The 11,136-nt window shown below is 39.3% G+C and overlaps 1 pseudogene; it reads left to right on the top strand.

Annotated features, from left to right (window-relative positions):
- The first annotated feature begins 2,672 nt into the window (after positions 1–2,672).
- Positions 2,673–11,005, top strand: LOC100831663 (annotated as a pseudogene).
- Positions 11,006–11,136: the final 131 nt, after the last annotated feature.

Raw genomic sequence — 11,136 nt, 5'->3', positions numbered from 1 at the left:
GCATCTTTTGTACTAGTGTTGCATGCAATTAGATACAAGTTTCATTGAGAGGAAGGGAATGCTAACATCTAAAAGATCAGTCAATAGAAAAGAACTCATCGAGAGGATGAGCCTAGGAAAGTTGGCCGCTTAGCATCATGAACAACACTGTTGAAGTAAATTGTCTAGCCTCTTTCCATCAGTTCGGGCTTTTGGTTCAGATGGCTAGCGCATGCAGTTCAATATGGTATCAGAGCGGGAGGTCTCAAGTTCAACTCCTGACCAACGCAGTATTTTAAACAAATTTTTGTGGCTCCTCAAACAAATGTCAAAATAGCCAAAGAAGACAAAGACGTAGGGTGAGTGTTGAAGTAAATTGTCTAGCCTCTTTCCATCAGTTCGGACTTTTGGTTCAGATGGCTAGCGCATGCAGTTCAATATGGTATCAGAGCGGGAGGTCTCAAGTTCGACTCCTGGCACAGTATTTTAAACAAATATTTGCGGCTCTCCAAACAAACGTCAAAATAGCCAAAGAAGACAGACGTAGGGTCAGTGTTGAAGTAAATTGTCTAGTCTCTTTTCATCAGATCGGGCTTTTGGTTCAGATGGCTAGTGCATGCAGTTCAACATGGTATCAGAGCGGGAGGTCTCAAGTTCGACTCCTAACCAACGCAGTATTTTAAACAAATATTTGCGGCTCTCCAAACAAATGTCAAAATAGCCAAAGAAGGCAAAGACGTAGGGTGAGTGTTGAAGTAAATTGTCTAGCCTCTTTCCATTAGCTCGGGCTTTTGGTTCTTCTCATCGTCTGACTCAAACGGCTCCAGCCGCCTCACAGACTTCAGAACAGCCGGACTCAAACGGCTCCAGCCTCACAGACTCCAGAACAGCCGGACGGCGCGAGCCATTCTAGAGGGTAGTGCAGATTGTGCCTCCGAGATTGCTGAAGTACGTCGTGTTTTTTTTTTTACATTAAACTAGATTGCATTCCGACAGTATATACATACACATAAAAGTGACTTTCGGGGATTGAACACAGCTAGCATGCCCTTGCTGGGCTGACCACCAAACTGAGCTTGGTTCTCAAGGTACGTCATGTTTGTTGGGTTAAGACTTAGAGCACTTGTATTTTTTTAATCTGGTTCTCAAGAACGAGACCGATCAGTAATAGTGTGCTTTTGCCAGTTTTACGGCCTTCTGAACAAGTGCAATGTTACCGGGATAAAAGATGCAGTTGAGTTTCTTCGGTTTGTACCAGAATTTAGGACACAAAAGTGAAATGCTTGATAATCTGGATGCTAAGTTATTATGATCAAGAATTTATGATTCAAATCCGATAAAGAAAGAATTAGGGCATTTGCCTTTGAATCATGGAGTCCTGAGAATTTTTTTTGGAACAAATCATTCCAGAGTTGAAATTTGAGATAATTTGTTAGTTATAAAAGCTCGGTGTCCCCTGATAGCCTTGATGTTATCCTTCTTTGAAAATTCATAAGAATGAGTCCATTTTCGTGGCTCAGTCCTGAAACGTGTTGTTTTGGTTTTATAAAAATATAAATATAAAGTTAAGATATACTCTCTCTCCTTTTCATAAAGGTTCCACCCCGCCCGTCGTCAGGGACGGCGTGGATCGAGGAAATTAGAATGTGGTCGAGGCGGTGCTCGCCATCTCTGATGACAAGGCATGCCATGAGGAAATCGGAAATTTACTTTTTTTCATTAGTTTTAATTAATTTTAACATCTAGTTAATCAAATCATGGCCTCTCTCTTGTCATTCCAGCATGAAAAGTTCATAATAAAATATACTGATTTAACTCAAAATCCGGGATGTTAAGCTACCATCGTTGTGTCTAGCTTTCAAATGCATGTCTTCTCATATTCACATCTCAAACCAATTATTGTGTGATCATTCATTTGTTAACATTGACTATACAATACCTTTTCAGTCACACGAGATATTAGTTATCAAGATTAAAAAAATTATATACCATACATTGGGTTCTCTCTCATGTCAATCATGACATGGATTTCAATACTCTCGTGATGTCACTTTACTTCATTGCAACTCATTTTTCTTTCATGTATACGCATCAGGCAGGCGTGTGCGTGTTGCATGTTGAGACACGTAGCACTGCGCGGGGTACCTACTAGTTTGATATACAATGATGTTTTATCTTGGAAGAGGATGCTATTATTAGTATGTTATAATTGGATGGTTTGAGCATTATTGGTTTAACCTTACTTCTAAATTGTATTGTGCTGAGTTGTTTTATAATCAGCTACAAAATATACACACGAAATCATGAAAAAAGATAGTTAGCTAAATAATAAAATAGACAAAAAAAATAGATGAAACAAACGTGATTATTAGAATCAAGGCAACGCCAAACACAGCCAGTCATTGAATTATTATTTTTGTGATTGGACGAGGGAGAGGGAGAGATAGAGAAAGGAGGGAGGCAGATGTTTCCTCGCTATTTGACTGAAACACGACAGTGTGATACATATGTGTGACGTAAAAGGTAGCAATACAAGCTTAAAAATTAGAGAGCCTATATGAATATAAATATATAAAGCTAAGTAATTTGACTGAAAAAAGAAAAGAAAATGTTTTCACAGATAATAAATTGCAACTGGAAATCAGCTGATGCTCTGTATATATAAATAAACTCTCCTTGCTGACTCACCAGGAATTCCGTTACACATTTTAACCGACAGAAAAAATTGCCGTTACAGCATTGCCTTTCCACAAAGGGAAGGAAACCCTTCTCTCTCTCCTCTCCGGCGACCGCCATGGTGGACACTCGCCGGAGTTCCGCCGGGGACAGAGGAAACGGCGGCGACAGGGGCAGGGGCGTTGGCAAGTGTCAGTTGTCGTCGTCGCCGCCCCCGTCCTGCTCTTCTCCCACCAAGCGCACCAAGGTGAGGTCATCTCCCGCGCGAGAATTCCGTGCCGATTTTTGGTTGTTTCTTGTTTGACCCATCCAGGCTTCTGCAGGCGAAGGGGGACACGGAGGCGGGGACGAGCACTGAGGCGGCGGGGAAGACGCCTGCGCCCTTGGCCGTGCAGAAGACGCCGCCGCCGCAGTTGCAGGTGACGCAGCCGCGGAGTGCGGTGCCGTGGGCGAGGCTGCTGTCGCAGAACTCGAAGGTGCGTGAATTCGAGTTGTTAGTTGACTTCTTTGGTTCTGCTCCATTCTCCTCGAGATTTTAGACGGCAACGGGTTCGTTAGGATTCCGTCGTCTTGAGCTCTGTTTCGGAGCGAATGCTCTGTTTCTTGATGGTTCTTGGCGTTCGTTGCCATTCATTTCTACTCTTTAGAGCTCACTTGCATCGGCTTTTCATGGTTTGGCGCCTCCTGGCTGGTTCACTCGTGAAACGAATATAGTGCAGTTTCTGTTTCTTGATGGCTGGTTCACTCGTAAAGCACACGAGTTGTTGATTCTTTGGGGAAAGACTAGGCAAAACAATGTAGCACTTGTTGCCTTTGGTTCTTGGGGTCGGCTGGCTACAGATATCTAGCATTTGACGATTTTCATGGTTTCTGGCTTTCTGGAATCTATGCAGTTAACTTTCTTGTTGCCTTCGGTTCATTTGTTGGGCTGGTATTGTCAGCATTTTCACCATTTTGATGCATTCTATTGCTAGCAGTATGAGTCTCTGTTTAGTTCTTTCGAAGAGGACTCCATCGTGATTTGGTAATATGAATAGTAAAAGTAACAAAATTATTCTCTGTTCTTCATGATTGTTGTTTAGGTTTGCAGGTATCCATTTGTAGTTCGTCTTGCTGCCCGTCATGTCAATTGTTTCTGAGGATGTTAAAATTTCTTGGTGTTGGTGCCCCTTTTTAGGAATACAGTGGCTCTTAGGAGTTGGGCTCATCAATATATTAAGGACCGCATATTTCTGATTCAGAATTAACCACTCACAGAAAGGTGAACTGTTAGTGAACTTCTGGTAATATTTTTTGTCAGTTTGTGGATTGCAAATTTGGTATTAACATCTTGGCATTTCGAATTTGAAATACATTGTATGTGCACCATCTGTTGACTCTTATGCATTTCTTCTCTATTGTCATTTATGTGTGGGTGTGAATCACCTTTTGTTTTAGATAAGGGAAGAGCTTTATGGCCTCCCAGCCTCTGCATCTAGCAAATGCACACAGCCGCATGCATGAACCGCCTTAATCACTAGTACCTAATATCAACCATCACCGGTTACAGATTCCTCATCTTTCCATCAGTGCCAGACAGTTTTTGGTCGGGCGAAGTGAAGAGTGTGACCTTCATGTGGAAGTTAGCAGGGACAGTGTTATATGCAAGTTGCGGCGCGTTGAGGTACTGGTAACCTTGTTATGGGTCTGCAATGATAGAGTTCAGGCATGTTGCTACATTTCTTGGCTTCCTGCATAAACATTGTACTGTTTATTATTCCAGCAACAAGGTCGATGTCAGTTAGAAGTCACAGGGGGGACCTGCCAGGTTTTAGTAAATACTATAAGAGTTCCCAAAGGAGACACATATCTCCTTGTAGGAGGGGAGGAAGTTGTCTTTGGTTCATCGGCCTTTGTATCCTTTTTGTCATATTTTGAAAGTACACTGTACTTTTCCATTTTCTGTCCTCTGTACTGTCTCCATAGATTTCATTTACTACTATTAGCAGTAGGTACCCCAACAATGATGAAATCTGTGAGTACCCCAACAATGATGAAATCTTTGAGATATTTTAGTTCTATTCTTTTATTTAAATATTGGGAATGAACCTTAATCTGCTGGCAGATTTTCCAGCATCCTTTAGATGTCAACCAGAACAATTCTGACAGACACCCGAGCGATTATCAAACCCCTAAGGATGTACTAAAACAAGGAATTCTTAGTCCAGATGCTATTCAAGATACTCTGGAGAATTTCCCGTATTATCTTAGGTAATATGCCAGCTGTGGGTGAATGTTTAAGTGATTAGTTTCAACAGCCACTCATTATTTACGATCCTTTTCTCTGCATGATATGTTAATGAACATTTTGCATTATTATATTTAAGCTGTTGATATTGCCCCAAAAAACTGAGGGCAAACCTTCTTAACATATTTGTTTAGATCACCTTTTTCTGATTATTCATCTGTCCTCATTTTATGCAGTGAGAGCACAAAGTATCCACTCTTATCTGTTGCAACCGTGCACCTGGAAAAGAAGTTCCTCCCAAGCTTGGCAATTAACTCTCTAAACCAGCGAATTCTATTATGTGGTCCATCTGGTATTTTTCAGGATTTCTTAGTTTTTTTTCTCAAACATCATTTACTTGTTTCTGAGATTAACTAAGGCCCAGGAGATATGCTAATGTACTGCACTGTTTGCAATTTCCTAAAGTTGTATATCCTACTTAACTATTTTGCACAAATATGCTTCTAGGGTCTGAAATTTATCAGGAAACATTGATAAAAGCCCTTGCAAAGAAGTTTGGTGCTAGACTTCTTATGGTTGATTCTCTTCTGCTGGCTGGTGTAAGTTTGCTATGAGTTGCCTATTACTCCCTCCTTTTCACAAAGGTTGGCGTATTTTGTTTCGTCAAGACAAGTCTTTGACCAATGAAAACTCTATTGATATGCGTTTTTTCATACATGAAATTTATATCAATGGATTCGTCTTTAAATGTTCTTGCTAATGATCATGATTTCGTATCATATAACTTACATATTAATGGAGGAAATCTTGGTCAAAGCCTTGTCATAACGAAACAAAATATGCCAACCTTTGTGAAATGGAGGGAGTACTAAATATCAATCTAACATTCTCATAGATTTATGCATTATTTGCGGAATAAAATTCTGTTCAGGCACCTTCCAAGGTTCCAGAACCCCTCAAGGATGTAAATATGAGCAGACCAGAGACACCGACTTCTAGTTCAGAATCTGATAATGAGGGGGCATCTTTTCCCAAGAAGGATACGTTCACATCAGCATCCAAGAAACACCCTTTTAGAAAAGGTTTTTGACCCTTCCATTTTATTTCTTTATCAGCTAAAATGTTATCATAACCTTTTATTGAACCATTATCTTTTTTTGCAGGGGATAGAGTACAGTATGTTGGTCGATATCAGAGGTATCTTTGTAGCTTTGTGTTTCGGTTCCACTTTGACATACTATTTGTGCATCTTGGATCTCCCTTGATCTTTGTGATTTTTGGGTAATATTTTGTTGTGTGAGTTCTGAAGTTAAATGTGATATATGCAAGAAAAGTCGAAATCCTATGAGTCTTTGAGCTCTTAATACTAAAAAGAGTCTTGATATGAGTGAAAATAGCACATAATGGATGATTATCATGGAACTAATCACGTGCAAATGAGTTTAAATTGACTAAATATGTACTTCCAAGGGTGCACTTCGCACACTTATATGGCATGGACTCAAATATACAATATGCTGCACTCACTCTTTCTAGAGAGAGAAAAAAACCGCGAGCCATGGTGATCACTTCATTATATTGTTAACAAAGTAATATTTTTTGGCATTCTACAGTGTAAATTTGTCTTATTCGCAGGGGGCCAAGTAAAGGTGATCAGGGCAGAGTGTTGCTTGCCTTGGAAAACAAAATATACCCAAAAGTTGGAGTCAGATTTGAAAAGCAGATTACTGACGGTAATGATCTTGGAGGTTTATGCGAGGAAGATCATGGTTTCTTTTGCCCTGGTTAGTCTGAACATTACAATTATTATTTTGGTTACCTACAGATGCTCTTTTGATCTTATTTGTGATTCACTGTTTGACTACAGTTAATGGACTCCACCCAGAAGTTGAGACGCTTACTACAGATGAATTAATTAAGGTACTGAATGTTTTAGGTAGTTATATATTTCTAAGTTTAATCTTCTAGAGCCTGCAAAAAAATTGTTTCCGTTGCCTTTTCAGGTCATTTCAGAAGAAAGCAAAATTAGCGCTTTGATTGTGCTAGTTAAGGATGTAGAGAAAGCATTCACCGGAAGTACAGAATCGCATGCATCTCTAAGAAATGAACTTCTACCTGGTGTTCTGATAATTGGATCTCACACTCAAACAGACAGACAGACAGATAAGGTATATTAGACAATCCTATTTAGGAAATAAATTGAAATTTAGCACAAGGTTAAGATGTCATGAGCTTTGGTGTTTTTGAGGTAGACTAGGAAAGAAGAGTGAGATAGGTTGGAAGCCCTGAATGGTGTTGCCTGCTCTGGTCTGTTTTTATTTAAATATTTTTCGACATTGGTGACCAGCTTGCTGCTTGGTACTATGGTCTGTTTTGTAGCCACATCAAACAGGACGGTTTCTGGAGTTTGGTAGTGGTAGCCAGGCCCTGACTGACTTGTTCTCGGTAAACTATGGTCCCTCTTTACATTATTGTTTGTTGGCGTATAAAGATGCATGATGTGGATTGCTTGAGAGCTACTCTAATTTATGCATGAAAAAAAATGCAGGCTTTATCTGGAAGTAAATTGCAAGAAACAAACAAACAGGCTACAGACCATACTACTTCTGTTAACCATTATCTTGCAGATAATACTTTGTCTAACCTAGAGAATCATGTTTTTCCCCACTTCTTTACAGAACAAAGGGCAGCTGTCAGATTTCAAGCAACTACTAAAACTTGATGCTGAAAACCTTAGATCTAAAGCCAATGTTCTTAATATTCGTAAGGTAAGATACAACAAGGATTCTTTGAATAAGTTGAATGAATTTAATCGTGGGACATAACAAGTATATATGTATATTTATTTGCTCGAGAAAATATTTGCATGGTTTCATTTCTAACTTACTATCTGATTGAAATTTAAAGTTGTGTAGTTTCACATATAGTGAACATTACGGAAAAGCATATTGTGCACCAAAATTTGATACAGGGTAGCATTTTTACTGTTTGCATGTTTTATGTCTTTCATGTTTTTTCCCTTGCAATCAATGTTTTGAAAATCCTCATAGAAACCACCTAATTGTGCAACAAAATTTGATAGGTTAGCATTTTTAGTACCTTCATTATAATGTCTTTCACCGTTCTTTTCTTCCAGAACCTTCGCTAATGATATGATTATTCCATTGTTTTATAATGTAGTTTCTAACCGACAGTGGAATAGAATGCAACAATGTTGAAGAATTAGTTATCAAGGACCAATTACTTACTTATGATGGTAAGTTGTTCCTTACATTGTCAGTTATGGACAACTGTTAATTATTTGTTTTCAATAATAAACATATATACTGAAAACTTATGATTTTCCAAATATTTCAGATGTGGATAAGGTTGCTGGTATGGCTGTTAGTTATGACGTCAAGCATAATGGAAGCAATATATCCAAGGATAACAAACTTGTAGTTTCCGTAGAAAGGTAAATAGACGATGCCAATGTTCTACCACACTTCAAAAACTTGAATTTAGTGTTCTTGTGAATGCTAAGTTAACATTGTGTATTGTGTATTTGTGCTTGCAGTCTCAAGCATGGACTTAGCTTTGTACAGAGCAATGACAGTGGTAGCTCAAAGAAAGCACTGAAGGTGCCTCTCATCCCTCTGTCTACCTATGTAAAAGCCCCTGATGCTTAAATTCATCTAATCTTAAGTTGTTTTTCAGGATGTGGTCACAGAGAATGAGTTTGAGAAAAAACTTCTATCAGATGTTATTGCACCTAATAATATCGGAATAACCTTTGACGACATTGGAGCCCTGGAGAATGTAAAAGACACATTAAAAGAATTGATTATGCTCCCTCTAAAAAGACCTGAATTGTTCAACAAAGGGGAGTTAATAAAGGTACTCATGTATATCCAATAAGGCGATTTGGTCTCGTTATATTGCATTAAAGCATAGTGTTGAGAATTCGTCAAACGTAAGTTCAAGCATGATAGAGTAAGTTCAAACACAAGTCCATCCATGGTATTATTAACTACCCAGTTCTCTTTATCCATCAATGCGCTATTCTTTCTTTTCAATTTTGAGGATGTCATAACGAAATCTAGAAAATATCATTCCACAGAACCAAAGTAGAACCAAATATTGTTCACCAAAACGAGTAATAGATATATGTCATCCTTGAATGTTTGAGTTATGAATCTTAGAGTTATAAATCTGGTTTCCTTCCAAAATGATTGATGTTTGTGGTTAATGTATTAGCTAAAAAGATATGCGTAGAGTAACTAGATGTGTAGGATGGCTTTGTGATATTGTTGTCGTGGGCTTCTTTAAAATATTTGAACTGTGCATGGAACTTATTATGCTGAGTTATGGGGAGATTAAAAGTAGTACAGCTGAATGAAAAAAGATGTTCTGGAGGTTTACATTTTACACTGTTGTGATGTTTGTTACCTAGCAGTTCTGTTTGGTTCTGTTGAGATCTTGGAAGTTCCACCAATCCATTTCATTTTGGCAGCCTTTCAAGGGAATATTGCTCTTTGGACCTCCCGGCACAGGTAAAACAATGCTCGCAAAAGCAGTAGCTACTGAAGCAGGTGCAAACTTTATCAACATAACAGTGTCAAGCATCACGTGAAAGGTATGTACAATCAAAATAACAATTGGTCGATCTGCTTTCCTGTTTCCGTAAAAAAATCTGCTTTCCTGTTAAATCTAGTGAATTTTCATCATTTTTTTCAGAGGATTGGGGAAGAAAAGAAATATGTAAAGGCCATTTTCTCTTTGGCGAGTAAAATATCCCCTTGCGTAATATTCATTGATGAGGTGTGCAGGCAACGGAATTTATAATCATTATTCAGTCTTTTTGTTCTCTTCATGTGTTGTCCTCACATTTCTGACTTTCTTTTACAGGTTGACAGTATGCTAGGAAGGAGAGAAAATCCAGGAGAGCATGAAACCATGCGCAAGATGAAAAATGAATTTATGGTAAATTGGGAGGGGTTGCGTACTAAAGATAAAGAACGTGTATTGGTTCTTGGAGCCACAAATAGGCCTTTTGATCTTGATGAGGCAGTCATTCGAAGGTTCTCTCGCAGGTAGCCTCTATTGTTCCCTTGACTTGACAGTTTTAGGTTCTCACATTGACACTCATTTGTGCTAATTCTGCTGGCAGATTAATGGTGGACCTTCCTGATGCATCAAATAGAGAGAAGATTTTGAAACTGATACTGTCCAAAGAATCGTTGGCACCAGATGTGAATCTTGAGTCACTCGCCAACATGACTGATGGATATTCAGGAAGTGATTTGAGGGTACGTTGATGTCGGTGTGATTTTCTTATGCTCTTCAGCAATGAGAAGGTATCAGCAACTTCTCAGTTCTCATTGACTTTCCTTTTCCCCAGAATCTCTGTGGAACTGCAGCAAACCGCCCCATTCGTGAATTGAGGGAGAAGGAAAAAAAAGTGAGCTCATAAATCATAATCCTGCGCCCCACAGCACACACAAACAAACATTTTTCTCTGTATGCGCTCACGTTGGTGTGGCTGAACCGCTGAAGTCCTACCGTTCTGCACAGGAGAAGAATTTAGCAAAAGCTGAAGGAAGGCCTGAGCCTCCGCTGCTTGGAAGTGAGGACATTCGTGCTCTTAGAATGGATGATTTCAAATCTGCCCGTGAGCAGGTTAGAGAACTTTTTCTTTCTATCCATGAAAAAGTCTCACCGATAGGTCTTTTGCTGTTATTTGAGCAGCCAGTAACCAGTGGCATGGTTTACTGTGGCAGTGCGCTAGCACACCATCTGACTCAACAAACAGGAGTCAACTTATTGAATGGGACAACGAATATGGCGAAGGTGGGTCAAGGAGGAATAAAGAACCGCCGAGCTACTTCATGTAGGTAGACATAGAAACCACACCGTCTGTACAGTTGCTATACTGCCATCTCAGCTTGGGATGCCAAAGATCAGTCGGAATTTTTGCCGCTCCTCCCTGTAGGGGCCGCTGCCTCCGGCGTTCCCCCCGTGTAAATACGTTGAAATCATATTCTTTGATCTTCTTACAGAGATCTTGGCAAAATTTTGATCTGTACAGTGCAAGTTGTATGTAACTTCATTCATTCTTTGTATGTTCAGTGATTTTGTAGTAAACTGATTCCCGCTGAGATGTTAATACTTTCTGTTTAGAGGCATGTCTGAAAATTGGAATGCAAATCAAATTACTGTATAACTGTGCTCATGTCTAAAGCTTGACTGCATGGTTATGATAGCATTTGTGCAAT

The sequence above is a fragment of the Brachypodium distachyon genome, chromosome 4 (assembly GCF_000005505.3).
Source record: "Brachypodium distachyon strain Bd21 chromosome 4, Brachypodium_distachyon_v3.0, whole genome shotgun sequence".
Classification (NCBI taxonomy): Eukaryota; Viridiplantae; Streptophyta; class Magnoliopsida; order Poales; family Poaceae; genus Brachypodium; species Brachypodium distachyon.
The sequence above is the reverse complement of the archived record's forward strand: the minus strand, read 5'-3'. Positions and strand labels throughout refer to the sequence as shown.